This window comes from Musca domestica, unplaced genomic scaffold (assembly GCF_030504385.1).
Source record: "Musca domestica strain aabys unplaced genomic scaffold, Musca_domestica.polishedcontigs.V.1.1 32, whole genome shotgun sequence".
NCBI classification, from domain to species: domain Eukaryota; kingdom Metazoa; phylum Arthropoda; class Insecta; order Diptera; family Muscidae; genus Musca; species Musca domestica.
This window is the reverse complement of record NW_026712311.1, coordinates 8,131,763-8,147,277: the sequence shown is the minus strand read 5'-3', so window position 1 is coordinate 8,147,277 and position 15,515 is coordinate 8,131,763. Positions and strand designations below refer to the sequence as shown.

The following is a 15,515-nucleotide window of genomic DNA, read 5'->3' as shown; positions in this document are numbered from 1 at the left end:
TAATGCGATGTGCGAAATATAAAGAGAACCGGGTGCATGTTTCAAATTTTTCTGATCCTTTTGGATATTTATAATTTTGATCCTTTGTAGGGAAGGCACCAGAAGGAATGCTTTACTATCTTTATAACGGATTTTGTGTTGATGGAAATATGGAGATGTGCTAAGTCTGAATGGAAGCGGATGTTTATTTCGCGTTTTATGAGCTTCATGGCTGTTCAATATTTTGACCCTTTGTGGGGAGGTACTAGCAGTAGTGGGCCGATATATACAATCCGCATCAGACCTTGGGTTGGTAACAATATCGTTGATGTGTGTAATTTGAAGACAAACGGACTCTTGCATCACATTTTATAACAGTTATAGCTATTCAAAATGTTGACCCCCTGTGCGGGAGGTATTTGATGGAGTGGGTCGATATTGGGTCGATATTTTCGCACATGACCTAGTACTGATGTAAATTTTAGGATTTACAAAGTTGGAGCAAAATCCGATTATATTTTCTCTTTTTGTGAAGTAAGACATTTTTTCTTGTTGAAAATTTCCAACTCGATCTAAATTTGACAATAATATTACGATTCACCAAGTTTGGACCAAATCGCATACTCCCTTCGAGAGTTATCGTGCGCACCAGCCAGCGAGACAGACAGACAGACGGACGGACATCGCTAGATCGACTCCAAATGTCCTGAAACGGATTTGGCCCAAAGAGACCTAGGGTCTAAAACCGTAATTTCGATTAAGTACGTCTTAGCTGTATCAAATGATATATACCCTCTCTAGCCAAATGACTGAGGGTATAACGAAGTGGATTTTGGCACTTACGATCGGTTTTTGACTGAAATTCGGAAATCTGATGATAAGATCATCAGGAATGGTATCTGTGTTTGAGATTTAGCGGTGGTTTGGAGATGCGTCCTACATTTGTAAGAAAAGTACTAAATGGTATCAAATTTGGTATTAACTGAAGAGAGAGGGCTGGAACCCTCTTTTTTTTGATATTGAAGTCTCTGTTGGCCTCTGGAACTGATATTGGGTTGGGAAATGTGCATAATAATATAGTGCTAATTTTTTATGGGAATAGAGCTGAAAACCTGAAATTTGATATACATGTAGCTTTTGGTATTTAAGGATGAGATTTAAAGGTAGTTTCGCAAATTTATAATAAAACTATACGTAAAGTACTAAATGTTACTAAATTTAGTATTGAGTGAATATATAGAATTAAAATCCCGAAATTTAATATTAAGGCCTCTGTTGATATCAAGTGTTCAAATCTACTGGTGTTTTTGCAAATGTTGGTATCTAGCACGGAGAAATGTAGGTTGATTTGAGTACAAAAAGGCTTAACACAAACTGTTGGACCAAATCTAAATTTTTAAGGAAGCCTCCTTGCCTCGAATTATATTCAGAAGATTAATTGGAGTCATTTTTTTGTACTGGATATAGCTTATTATTTAGAGGAACTTTCTTTAGTGGAAATAAGATTATTTGTCATAGGTCTGAATTAGTATACAGTAAGGAGAGTTTTTAAGGGTTTGCCACATTTTCACCCATAGTCCTCTATAAAGGGAGCATTTGATTTTACATTTCACATTTTTTAACTTTTTTAGTATTTTGTGGGTGAAATTATAAAAATTTTAAGGTCCAACCGAACCTAACATTTTTCACTTGTTTTTAATTACTTTCTCATTTAAATTGCAAATAAGTCATTACAATCCCAAAAAAGTAAACACTCCCTTCTGTTCTTTAATTTTCTCTTATTTCGTTGAATAATGAAAAAAAGCTACAAACTTAAACAAATAAACTGACAGTGTGTGAATGTCAGACATTGTGTCTGACATTCAGTCATTCCGTCTGACATTCAGTCAGTTATAATTATTTGCCCACCAGTTGGCTAGACGTAGTTTGGCACGATCAACAAACACCAAAAAAATGAATAATTCCCATGTCAAGATAAATACATATCTACATAAAATAAATAAATACATACATACACATAAACATACGTACATATGTGTGTATTTTTTTATATGCAAAAAATAATAGTTTTTACTTTGTTATATTATTTGTTTATTTGATATTTCATAAAAATTCCATCAAGAATGTGGTTTGCTTTTTTTTTCTTCAACAGAAACAGAAAAAAACCAAGTACTCACCACCTAAACAATGCCTAGTTGTGAGAGATGGGAAGTAACCCCTCGGGAACGGCATAGATATAATTCTGATAGGAGAATGGGAATATAGTCGGCATAAGACATGGAATCATACTTGATCATTTATTTCATAATCTTAATATGGAAAAGGCTTAGAGTGCATATGGCCTGATTCAAAAGTGCAGTGCAAAAAGTTGGAATATAAATTTCGATATAAATTATTGAATTGCCCTTCAACTTCAGACTGCTGTCGTTTCTAAGCCACTCGTCCGACAGCTGTTAAAATTATTCCAGTGACAGCTCATTATATTGTTTACAAGCGTACAAAAGCTTTTTGGTGAGAATTTTAAAGAAAAAAAGTTATTCGTGATGGGATTCAAGCGTGATAGTGTGATTTCTTTATATTTGGCTTGAAAACCATAAGTGGCTATCGTTAGAGCACTCCAGCATTTAAATGTATAAGTCTTTTGTGTCTTATACCATCGCTTGTTACCGTGATTCTGGTAGCCTAGCCCGACGTCAAGGAAGTGGACGGAAGAAAACAGCAACATCATCTGAAATGGTTCGAAAAGTAAAGTAGCGACTTGATTGAAACTCGCGTCGTAGTGGCCGAAAAATGGCTCGTGAGCTGAAGATATCGCAATATTCCATTCGGCAAATATTGAAAAATGAGGTCGGGGTAAAGCCATTGGAATTCCAAAAACTGCACGAACTTACACCGCAACAGAAATATAATAGATAAAAAAATAAAAGAGCTAAAGAGTTGCTTCGCTTGGCCGATAGTGGTGAACTGCAGAATTTGGTTTTCTCCGATGAGAAAACATCCTCTGTCCAGCAGTTTATAGACAAACCAAAAGATCGTGTTTATTTTGTGTCTGGAGTATTTTGGAAAGCAAGGTTGGCACTTAAAAATACGCTTCGCAAGCGCTTCGCCGAGAATGGGCCAAAATACCGCAGAGCAACATTCGGGCAGAGTGTGACGGTTTCATTGACCGTTTGAAGGCCATAATTCGTGCCAAAGGTAATCAATTCGAACAAATCTAAACTTATTCTAAAATTTGATGCTATTACCGACATTTTTTGCTTTCATTCAATAAAATTTTAAAAAAAAAATGTACAAATTATGGCGTTTGACTTTGATGCAGTTTTTTTTAACTCACCCTGTATATGTATACCTTTTTATGATAAATAACAAAAATTGAAGAGAGGTATTGTTAACATCAGTATCTATCCCTCGCCATTTGAAAACTTTTATTTTCAAAATTCCTTTAAAATACGAAAATATTTTTGGTGCATTAAAAATATTGTTTTTTAATTATTTAATTCCAAACATTTAATTATTTTAAATTTGACCATTTCTCCCCCACCAAACTTGCATATTTATGTTGCCATTCAATTAATTTTAATTATATCAAATGAATTCTATTAAAGATTCTATTTGAATACAAAAAAAAAAAAAAAAAAAAAACAGCAACAAACATAACTAATGATGTAATCGAAAGAATCCAAATAAAAGCGAAATTTTCCACTTGAAACTGGAAACTTTTGAAGTGGCTGAACATATTCAGACAAATGTGTCTACCTGAAATTTTGTGATCATCATATTCAACCCTAGTTTCAAAAAAATATTCAAACATTGTTATTTGGGTGTTTTTCTGTCTCTTTCAAATGAGTACTTCAATAAAGCCATTTATGCCGAATAAAAGACAAAAAAGAATTTCTATTGTTGAATACTTAACTTAACGTTGGCTTAGGAATAGTGTACATTCTAACGAACAAGTTTGTATGTCAAACAATAGCAAATGTTTTTTCGGTTGCTGATTGAAGAAATTTATGGTGCTTCCCGCAAAGGGGAGGGTGGCTTAATTTCGGTTAGAAAAGTCGAAAATTATTTGCAAAATATTTTAGTATTCATAAAATGTTCAAAGAAGCCGTTTGTTTGCGCAAGAGATTTGGATTGAAAAGTGTATTGGATATTCACAAATTTGGAGAACGATATCAACTTAAATAATTTCAAATAACTTGAGAATTTTCTATTCTTACGTTTTTATGCAGAAATCTGTCAGAGAAGACAAAATGCTCAAAAATGAAACAATTTAAAAAGTATAAGTTGGTTTTGCCGGCACATGTATTCCCTCAGCCAATGTTAGACCATTTAAATATATTTTGAATTCTGTTATGATTATTCAAATTCTTGACCTTTTATGGTGTAGGTAGCAAAGGAATGTTCCAATATTGTCCATTTCGTATCGGACCTAAAAATATATGATATAAATATTGCGACGTGCCAGGTTTGGACTATATTGGTTAGTTCCTTCACTTTATGTGAAATATATGCGATAATTTTTAGGAAATGGTAAAATGTGAGTGAGGTACCAGATATAGTCGACCGAAGTATTCCATTTTCATACTTTATCTAATACAGATAGAATGTTAGTATGGCCTAAATTACAGGAAAATCGAACATGTTTATCCAATTTCCATGAATTTCATATTCATCTTCAGCTTATTTCGCTTTCTTTGAGCGTTTTGGTTTAAAAATCTTGCGTCCTAGGTGGGGGTGCTACCAGAAGGAGTGGAGCGATATATCCCAGCTCCACAGCTGATCTTGTGTTAGTAAAAATAATGGAATGTTTGTAATATGAAGAGAACCGGACCCTTGGTGGGGGAGGAGGAAGAAGAAATGGTCCAATGTCTACCATCTTTATAACAGATATTGAGATGTACCAGGTCTGAATGGGATCGGCCTGAAAAGAAAGCTTCATGGTTATTTATAATTTTGACCATTTGTAGGGAGCTACCAGAAAAATAGTATGATCTCTACCATCTTTCTGTACCATGGAATCGGATGTTCATTCATTCAAAGATTTTACCCCTTGAGGAGGAGGTACCAGAAGGTAGCTCGTTCCCAGATCTTGTGTTAATAGAAATAATGGGATGTGTGAAATATGCAAAAAAACCGAAAGCTTATTTCGGTTTTTGTGATCGTTTTGGATATTCAAAGTGTTGACCCTTTACGGGGGAGGTACCAGAAGGATTGGACCGATATATCCCATCTCCACAGCAGATCTTGTGTTAGTAGAAATAATGGGATGTGTGAAATATGAAAAGAACCGGATGCTTACATCGAATTTTATGATCGTTTTGGATATTCAAAATTTTGACCCTTTGTGGGGGAGGTACTTGATGGTGTGAACCGATATTGCCCTTTTTCGCACCAGACGTAGCTCTGATGCAAATATTAGGATTTGTGAAGTTGGAGCAAAATTCTCTTTCAGTGCAGTTAATTATTTTCTTTCAAAATTTCGACCTTTTGTTGGGATGTACCAGAAGGAGTGGATCGATGTTGCTCATCTCCGAACTCGATCTAAGTTTGATAATTTTATTACGATGTAGCAAGTTTACACCAAATCGGACACTTCCTTCGACAGTTATGGTGCGCACCAGCCAGAGAGACGGACGGACATCACTAGATCGACTCCAAATGTCCTGAAACGAATTTGGTCTAAAGAAACATAGAACCTAGGCCACAATTCTGTTGGAAAATGTAGCTAAAATAATTAAAATACCGAATATTGGGAGGTACCGTTATATGAGTCTAGACGAAGACATACATTTTTTACCGGTAATTTTCTATCATAGGTAGCAGTAACCACTGCGAACTCCAAATACAGAATTATAAATAATTTTGGTGAAAAGTGTGGCTAAAATCGTCAAAATACCGAATATAGGGAGGTACAGTTGCTTAGGGAGCCATAAGGAATGTGTGGATCTGCAAAGGCAATTTTCGGTTCTAGGGAAATTGGAAACAAAAAAGTGTGACAAATATCCTTAAAATACCGAATATCTCGAGGTGCAGTTATATGGGACCTATACAAAACGATGGACCTCTACAGCCAATTAATAGATAACTGAGGTGGTGTCTATTACGAACTCCAAATACCAAGTTTAAGATCATTCTGTTTAAAAAAAAATGTAGCTAAAATCGTCAAAATATCGAATATTAGAAGGTACTCTTATATGGGGCCTATGACTTCGTGTAGGATCTGTACCAGAAATTTTCTGTCATTGGAGGTAGTACCCAATAAGAATCCTGAAACAAATATCAAACTGCCGAATACCTGAATATACATTTATATGGGGTATATACCAAAACTTGGATCTGTACGTACAGTTCTCTGCAAGGATGTTACCTACATGCTGGGAATACAAACTGCCAGTATAAAGCAAATTCGGTTTGTAATTGTGACTTAAAAACTCCAAAAACCCTTAAATCTCTCTATGCAGTTATATGGGGTCTATACCAACACCTATCTAGCCCATTTTCAATATCAAAAGTCATGTCTGTAATAGAGAGAGTATATCTTAAACGGTTCTGAAAGCCTAAAGGTATGCAATGATTCAGGATTTTTTAAAGAATTAAAGTTAATAGAATCGATCATAATATCTGCTAACATCGAAAGTCGAAATCGACTTAAGTCGATGTTGGGTTACCATATATTGACGATAGGGAAAATTCAATAATAATTTCAAAACATGGATTTTTAAACACTTAATTCGACTTTTCAATTGCGGCTCGATAGGCAATCGATACACAATTTCACAATTTTCAACAAATAATCATATTTCCTAACAGGGAACTGTATCCTTCACAAAATTTTATTTCAATTTATGTTTAAAATTAATGTCATAGAGTTCTGCCTTCATACATGCACGTCAGAAAATATTTTTAGTGATTTTCGCCTCCATTTGATCAGAGGTACATATCTTCTGGTCAAAATCTATATTCTAGAAAAATGTAAAATTCAAATTTTATTACCCTTCGAAAATTTATTTCTGGATGGATCCACTGTAGCATTAGACCGGTAGATTATAGGCATTTCACTTTCTAATTCATAACTCTATATTCTAAATGATCAATCTTAAACATAATTTAGAGAAATCTTAAAACATTCGCGGCAAATGCAACGACCTCAAGGAATTTTCATTTAATTTGTGGTTAGACGTCAAATAAATTTTAAAAGATTTGCGTCTCTATGGACATTTTGTGATATACATACATATGTATATATGTATGTGAAAATATTGACAAAAGGCCACCTATAATTAGAAGCATCCAAACAACAAACAAAAAAAATGAAATGTCATTTGCCAGTATCAAAAATGTTGACCATAGAATATATTTGAGTGGGATGATGTTTCTATGGAATTTTCTTGTCTAGCCCGCCTGAACTTGTCTTCGCGTATATGTATTTCATAAATTTCCTCAAAATTAATTTGTATGTCTCGATGATTTATTTTCCATTTGTTGGAACACAATGTTCAATATTGTTTTGTCTTCGAATTTGCCGAAGAATTTCTTGGCATTGATTTTTGAAAGGCCTATTCCGTTGGGGGGAATACGTCTCCTTGAAGAAACAACAGCAAATTTTGTGTACTTTACAGATAATTAGATAGCCGTAGTTTTATGAGCAATTAAAAAACAAATAGCAAGAAAATGAGTAGCTAAGAAAGATTTCTGTTTAGGAGAGAGAAAAAGAGAGGAGCCCACAACCAACAAGGTGGGAGGTGTCTGCCTTTCATGGTCTGCCATGTCTTGCAGAACGATTGATCGTGATCGCTTTTACTTTTACTTTACTTTTATTTATTTGTTTTCCCAGCATGTACCGCGGCGGACGCACCTCATTACTCGCCGACACTTGACTGGGCATTCAATAAAATTTTTTACAGGAGGGAAGCCAGAGAGGCCTTTTTTCGGATAGAAAACGAAGAGATAAATAAGAGTCTAATGATGACTACTATTTGACGACCAAGTAAGTAGAAGAAATGAAGAAGGATTTCTGTTCATAGAAAAATCGTAAGGTTCCATATATAAAGACGATCCTTAGGGTCAATATATAAGGACACTGCGGTCTTCTTAGGAGCTTAGACGTGTGCTAAAAATACAAAATAATAATCTTCAAGAGTTATAAGTCCAAGGTGGTCCTGTATTGTTCGATTATCGCATATATGGACATATATCTTAAAGAATACAGAGAAAGGAGGTTTCGAGGGATTTTATGGATAAATAATAACTAAAATATGGACACCTGGAACCTTCTATAGAAAAAAGTTTTTCCTTCTCCTAAGATATTTGATTAAAAGAAGGGTGAGAAAAAAGGCTCGAGAGTTTTTTTTTTATTAGTAGATGAATCTAGATCTTCCATTGATATACGACTAAAGAGATATTCTATAAAAGTCTTCTTCGATGAGAAGTGGCCTTCTATAGAGATAATAGTTTCAAAAATAAGTTTAGATTTGTTCGAATTGGTCACCTTTGACACGAATTATGGTCTTCAAACGGCCAATGAAACCGTCACACGCTGCCCGAATGTTGCTCTGCGGTACTTTGTCCCGGCAAAGCGCTTGCTTGAGGTGATCGACAATGTGATATTTTTAGTGCCAACCTTGCTTTCCAAAATACTCCAGACACAATAGTCCAACGGATTGGTATCCGGTGATACCAATTGTGCTCCGAAAATGAAGTAGGGAACATCCTTTTGTAAGCATTCTTGAGTGGCGCGTGCTAAGTGCGATGGTGCTGAGTCCTGTTGGAATGTCCAAGGTCTGCGGCCAAAATGTTTGCGTGCCCAAGGCTTTAATACACCCTCCAGAAAATTTTTGCGATAATATTCGGCATTTATGGTGATGCCACGGTCGATTAATACGAGCGGAGAGCGACCATCGGCTGTTATGATGGCCCACACCATCACCATGGCCGGCGCCTGAGTTCTGCTGACCTCTTTGGCTTCAGCTAACCTCTTTGGCAACTAAACACGATCATTTTTTTTGCTTACAAACTGCTGGACAACGAATGTTTTCTCATCGGAGAAAACCAAATTCGACAGTTAACCACTTTCGGCCAGTCGAAGCAACTCTTTAGCTATTTTGAGTCTATTTTCTTTCTGTTGCGGTGTAAGTTCTTGCACTTATTGGAATTTCAATGGTTTTACCCCGAGCTCATTTTTCAATATTTGCCGAATAGAATATTGCAATATGTTCAGCTCACGAGCCATTTTTAGACCACTGCGACGCGGGTTTCGATCAAGTCGCTTCTTTACTTTTCGAACCATTTCTGCTGATTTTTCTGTTTTCTTCCGTCCACTTCTTTGACGTCGGGCTATGCTACCAGTATCACGGTAACGAGCGATGGTACGAGACACAAAAGATTTATTCACATTTAAATGCTGGAGTGCTCTAACGATAGCCACTTGTGGTTTTCCAGCCAAATATAAAAAAAATCACACTATCACGCTTTAATTACATCACGAATAACTTTTTTTCTGGAACATTCTCACCAAAATGCTGGAATAATGTTAACAGCTGTCGGACGAGTAGCTTAGAAATGACAGCAGTATGAAGTTAGTTGCAGTTTTTACATCTCACCCTGTATTTTAAAGAAGTCTTTTTAATATATAAGAAAATAGTGCATTTGGAATTCTCCATAAATGAAGTTATTAGTTATGGAAAATTCCATGCGTCATTCGAGTTTTAAGTATATGAGAATCTCTTGAGGTCTTTTGTGGATAGAAAACACTACACATTTTTCATGGATAGTTTTCTGTAGGTCTTCTAGGAAAGAAGGCCCTTGAAGTCTTCCACAAATAGAATGTAGGAGCGATCTCTTATTAATTAAATCAAACATATTCGACAAAGGCCCTCATGGGTCTCGTGTCACATTCCTTTATACTCCCCTGCCCCCAGACAGAATAATTTTTTGGCACGATCACAGCTGTGTACATACTAACATATATGTTGTTTTTTCTGTTTTTTTTGCATGAATGAACGGATCGGCGAGTGAGAAGTGCGTCTTTTCTTTTTAACTTTTAATAATTTAGGTTACGATGACATTTTTTTGTCTTCAATTTTATTACTTCTCAGATGTCTTTACATATATATGTATATAGACACAAATATATATGCATTAATTTGAATGAACAAGTGCAACAGAATGTGGCAGCAATTTAAGAGAGGACATATACAAGGCCGAAACGGTTTGAAGAATTTCCTAATCGGGAAATGGGGTCTTGAATTTTTTTTGTGGTCTAAAGTCCATCCCTTGGTGGTGTGGTCTTGAATTACATTTGAAAAGCAGTGACAATACTTCACATTCAAATTCGAGAGCTTTTTCTGCGTTCTTTCGAGATGTCGATTTTAGCCGCCATTCATGTAAAAGGAAGAATTTTCAAATAAACCAAAAACAGATTTCTTTCGAGTTGAAATGAAACAAGGCTTTGGATTGCTTTAGAAAAACGGACCATAAATTTTGGCTAAAATGGCCTAAAACGTACTATTAAGGTAATATTAAGATTTTTTGCTCATTTTTTTTTATCAATAGTTTTAATAACTCCCACCCGTACTGTAGATGTAAAAACAGAAAACGAACAGTACCTCATCCATACATAGTTGCACATTTGAGTAATCTAAAGACACCCATAAACAAAGAGAGCTATGCAAAAATGCACTTTTAAGTGCAAGGTTGAATGGTTGGTTTGATCGTTCGAACGGAATTTAATTTTTTGTTGTTCACCCACTGTCGCATTCTTACTCTCACTCTTGCTCGCTCTCTGGCAATGTTATCTCATATTTAGTCATACAAAAAAACTACTTTCTTTCTAATTGCAAATGTCGCAAAAATAAGGAAAGGAAAAACTGTCAAACCAAAACAAAAATATTGTGAACAAAAATAGTAGCAACACCAACAACGACAACAATATCAACAAAAACACTGAAAAAGAAAAACATAAAAATTTCGACATGGTTATAATTTTTGTGTGAAATTGTTTTTAGGTCAAGCAAAATATATAAATATTTTTTTTTAATTTATTTTAATTTATTGTTGTTGTTGTTGTTATTTTACTTTGAAGTGTTTGTTTTATAAATATTTGTAAAATAATTTATCTATTATTTTATAATTACAAAATTGATAATAGAATATGGAAATGGTTAGGGATTATAGAAACACTATGCAACATATATTTTGGTTTTTATCAAACAAACATCAAGTTTTGAATTCTAAGTCAAGTTGTACTGAAAATTTTGCTACATCTTGAATATATTTTCAAAAAGTCCACAATTTGTGTTCAGAAGAAACTAGTAAAATATGTTAATATAGATTTTCTTAATTCTTTTTTGAATCCGCGTTTTTTGACTAAGGTCGCCTTAAAACAAGTTAAAATGTATCAGTCGGTTTTGCGGACAGATGTATGCACTCAGACTGGGGGAGGTTCCAACTGAGGGGCCAATATTGTCCCTTTCGTATCTGACCTAAGTCTGATACAAAAATTACAGAAATATTGGCCAGATTAAACTATATCGACTACTTCCTTCAATGTATATGAGATATCCGATAATTTTTGGAAAATTTTGAAATGAGCGTAAGGTATAGTGGATATATATATACTAGAGATACTAGTAAAAAGACATATATTTCCAATTTTATGCGAATAATCAAAATGTTGAACTATTTGTGGTGGGGTACCAGAAGGAGTTGTTCGATAAATTCCATATTCACATCAGATCTCCGGTTGAAAAAATATTAATACATACCAAGTTTGATAAGAATCGTTGACTAGTTCGAAAGTTAGAGATATAAGTACTGAAATTTGTAACTCTTTAGGGGGGAGGAGGGTACCAGAAGAGGCTGGTATCTATGATCTTAGCACCAGATCTTGTGTAAGGGGGAGGAGGGTACCAAAAGAGGCCGGTATCTATGATCTTAGCACTAGATCTTGTGTAAGTATAAATATTCGAATATTCGAAGTTTACAAGGCATCAGATGCTGATTGACGCATTGCATTTGACCCCTTTGTAGGGGAGATACCGAGAGGAGTGGACCGATATATTCCAACTTCACACCAGATTTTTAGTTAATAAAAATAATGGGACGTATTAAATTTGAAGAGTAGTGGGTGCTTATTTCGCATTTCATGAGAGATATATGTATTTAAAATTTTGTGGGAGAGTTATAATTTTTCAAAAATTTTCGTCCTGACCTTAATCCAAATCGGATACTCAAATCTCTTTCTAGGAGAAAACAATTTATTTGAAAATTTCTACAGTTTGCATGGAAGTTACCACCAAAATGGGTCGATGCTTCCTATTTCCGAATCTGATAAAAGTTCAATAAACGAAGCATGAGGACGTGCAAATTATAGACCCAATCAGATACTCTCTTTGTGAGCTATCGTGCCAGACTGCTAGACAAATGGAATGATGGACATCGCTGGATCGACTCCGTATGTCCGAGAACGGATTTCGTCCAATGAGACATAGGGTCTGAGCCTGCTACTTCGATAACCATATTTTAGCGGTATTAAATGAAATAAGACGTCTTTCTATCTTTCGTCTTTCTGGACACACGCTTGATAATGGCGCCTAAAAAAAATAGATGACGATGGAAAAAATATGATAACTCTCGAAGGGAGTCCAAACTTGGTGCATTGTAATATTGTTATCAAACTTAGATCGAGTTGGGATATGGGCAATATCGGTCCACTCTTTCTGATACCTCCCCCACAAGAGGTCCAAATTTTCAAAGAAAATATTTTACTGCACAGAAAGAGAAAGGATGATCCAATTTTGCTTCAACTTTTCATATCTTAATATTTCCATCAATGCTACGTCAGGTGCAAAAATGTACAATATCGGTCCACTTCATCAATTACCTCCCCCACAAAGATTAAATACTTTGAATATCCATGAAGCACCTAAACCACGAAATTAACATCTGATTCCATTCAGACTTGGTACATCTCAACATTTCTATCTACACAAGATCTGCTATAATAATGATAGAGATCGGACCATTGAAATCGATTAGGTTTAGACAAAAAAACACCAGCAATTTGGTGGTTTGAAAGTTATTTTCCACCACATTTTTCAAGTAATCGGGTGATCCTAAGGTTTGAAGATGATGTATTTTATGGGTATGACCCTCAAAAAATCGGGTACTGCCTACATGGCTATTTATAGGGTGGTAGAAAACTGACTATGTTTTTTTTTACATTTACCTAATTTTTTTCAGTGTATTCAAGAGTGGAGGGCATAAACAGTTTAGCTGGACGGAACTTAAAGCTCTTAAATTTATTCACTTTGACTGTTAGCAAAAAAGCCTATTTTATGGCAAACCATTCTAAAATTACTCTAAGTTGTTCGTAAAGGAAATTAATAGAAGGTTTTCACTTCAAATTAATCCCAAGAATTATTGATAATTATTTTTCAAAGAATTGAATAACCAAACGATTGTAAGATATGTCGCTTATATTGTAAGCGACATTGAAGCATATTTTGAGGCAAAATAAATTGATTAGAAGAACATTTCATTGATATCCTGCCACTGTTAAACACTTGATGGAGTTAACCGATATTGCTCATTTTCGCACCTGATGAAAATATTAGGATTTGCAAAGTTTTAACAAAATCGGATCATCCAATCTCTTTCTGTACAGAGGTACTAGGAGGAGTAGAATGATATTGTCCATCTCTCGATCTTAGTTTGATAATAATATTACGATGTAACAAGTTTGGATCAAATTATTGAAAATTTCGAACTTTTGTGGGTGAGGTACTAGAAGGAGTGGACCGATATTGCCCATCTCTGAACTGGATCTAAGTTTGATAAAAATATAACCATGTACCAAGTTTAGACCAAGTCGGATATTCCGTGCACACCTGCCAGACGGACGGACATCGCTAGATCGACTCCAAATGTCCTAGAAGAGAGAAGAGAGATATTAAATGATGTACCCTCTCCAGCCATATGGCTGAGGGTATAAAACCGTCACCATACAAAAATTCGAAGATTGACGATACGTTCCACATATGCTGTCGGCTAAGCCACCTGTTTTGTTTATAAATGAAATAAAGAAGAGTATCCTTGACAAAAAAAATAAATTTTAAAGAAATCTAAGTTTTGTTCAGAGACACTTACGCCGACCAAAACCTAGATTTCTTTTAAATTTTTTTTTTGACAAGTTTTCAATACATTTTTTTTAACAAAAAAGTAATTTTAATTTTTATATATTTTGATAAAAAAAGTAATTCTGAGCAATTTTCAATCTGAATATTTGGTGGTCCATGGGAATGTTGAAGCTGAGGTTTCAAATTTTATATTGCTACTACACTTTCCCCTTTACAATTTTTAATACCTTTTTTGTTGCCCAGTGTAATTGTAACTGAGAGAGAGTGAGAGCGCAAAAAGAGATCGAACGAAAGAGGTAATTTGTTGACAAATCAAATGCATATTTGTTGACACACCGTCTGTCTGTCTGTCTCTTTGGAATTCGATTAATGCATTTAGTCGGCAATTTTCTAATAATCTTTTATTTACTTTTTTCTCCCGATTTACGTCAAACGATAGTTTTGTTTTTCTATTATTTGCTTTGTGTTTGAAATTCTGTTGGCTTTTTTTGTTAATAATTCATCATAATTTTTTCAAGATACATGATATTTATAATGACCACAATTATAAAACCACAATGATGAATTTTATTTACATTTTTTTAAAATAATTCCCACCTGTGTGGGCAAATATGTAAATGTTTACAACAGTTTTGAACAGTTTATTTTATTAAAATATTGAAAAAACTCACAATTTTTGGAAAAAACTTTTTGCTTTTGTTTTGAAAATTTTGAGAAAAAATGTTAATTTATTTTAAAATCACCATGTCACAGGAGAATGAAATTCAAAACACCATTAAGAACACCAGAGAGCAGTATTAGAAACGACGCCGCAATGGAAAACCACGTCGCTGATCTTTTTTGTTTTATTTTTTTTTAATTTGTCTTCCTATTGATAACACAAAATGTAGCACCTACTCGTTTTCTGTTGGCTTTAAATGTTTTTATTTTTTTGTTTCTTCTTTTTTTATTCTTAATTACTTTTTTTTAATTTAGACAACGTCGGCCTAAGAATGTTAGACACTTGTTGTGATTTTTTGTTGCAGTGTTTTCTTTTTTTGAATTTTTTGTTTCGATTCTTTTATTTGGTTTAGTTTCGCAATTTGCCGCGACTACAACTTTGCGCCTCAGGTTTTCGTTTATGACTGAAACGAAATGTTGTAGCAAATAAACAATAAACATTCATTTCATCCCATCGAACAGGCGAAAGAACACTTGTCGCTGCTTTGGCGATTTTTATTCTGCGCCGAGTGTCACTGGCGGCCGTGCGAGCAGTACTTAAGCACGCCCCCTCCTCCACCACCTAAGAATTTGTCAAATTCGAACAAACACGCCAAATAAAACTTAATCAGCCGCGTTGCGGTTGTCGTCGTCGTCGTCGTCTTGTTGCCGTTTAGGGAGGCCAATACGCACACACAAACA

At 34.7% G+C, this 15,515-nt stretch overlaps 1 protein-coding gene across 3 annotated transcripts in view; it reads right to left on the bottom strand.

The window, feature by feature from the left end:
- Positions 1-15,257, bottom strand: part of LOC101887324 (excitatory amino acid transporter 3) — a 49,239-nt gene extending 33,982 nt beyond the window's left edge. The window contains exon 1 of one of the 3 annotated variants that reach the window (XM_020040172.2): positions 15,012-15,257. The gene's annotated coding sequence lies outside the window, so the exon portion shown is untranslated. Of the gene's footprint in view, positions 1-14,785; positions 14,962-15,011 lie in introns of those variants that run through there. The other 2 variants (XM_059125177.1, XM_059125178.1) reach the window with 2 other exon arrangements.
- Between the last annotated feature and the right edge of the window lie 258 nt (positions 15,258-15,515).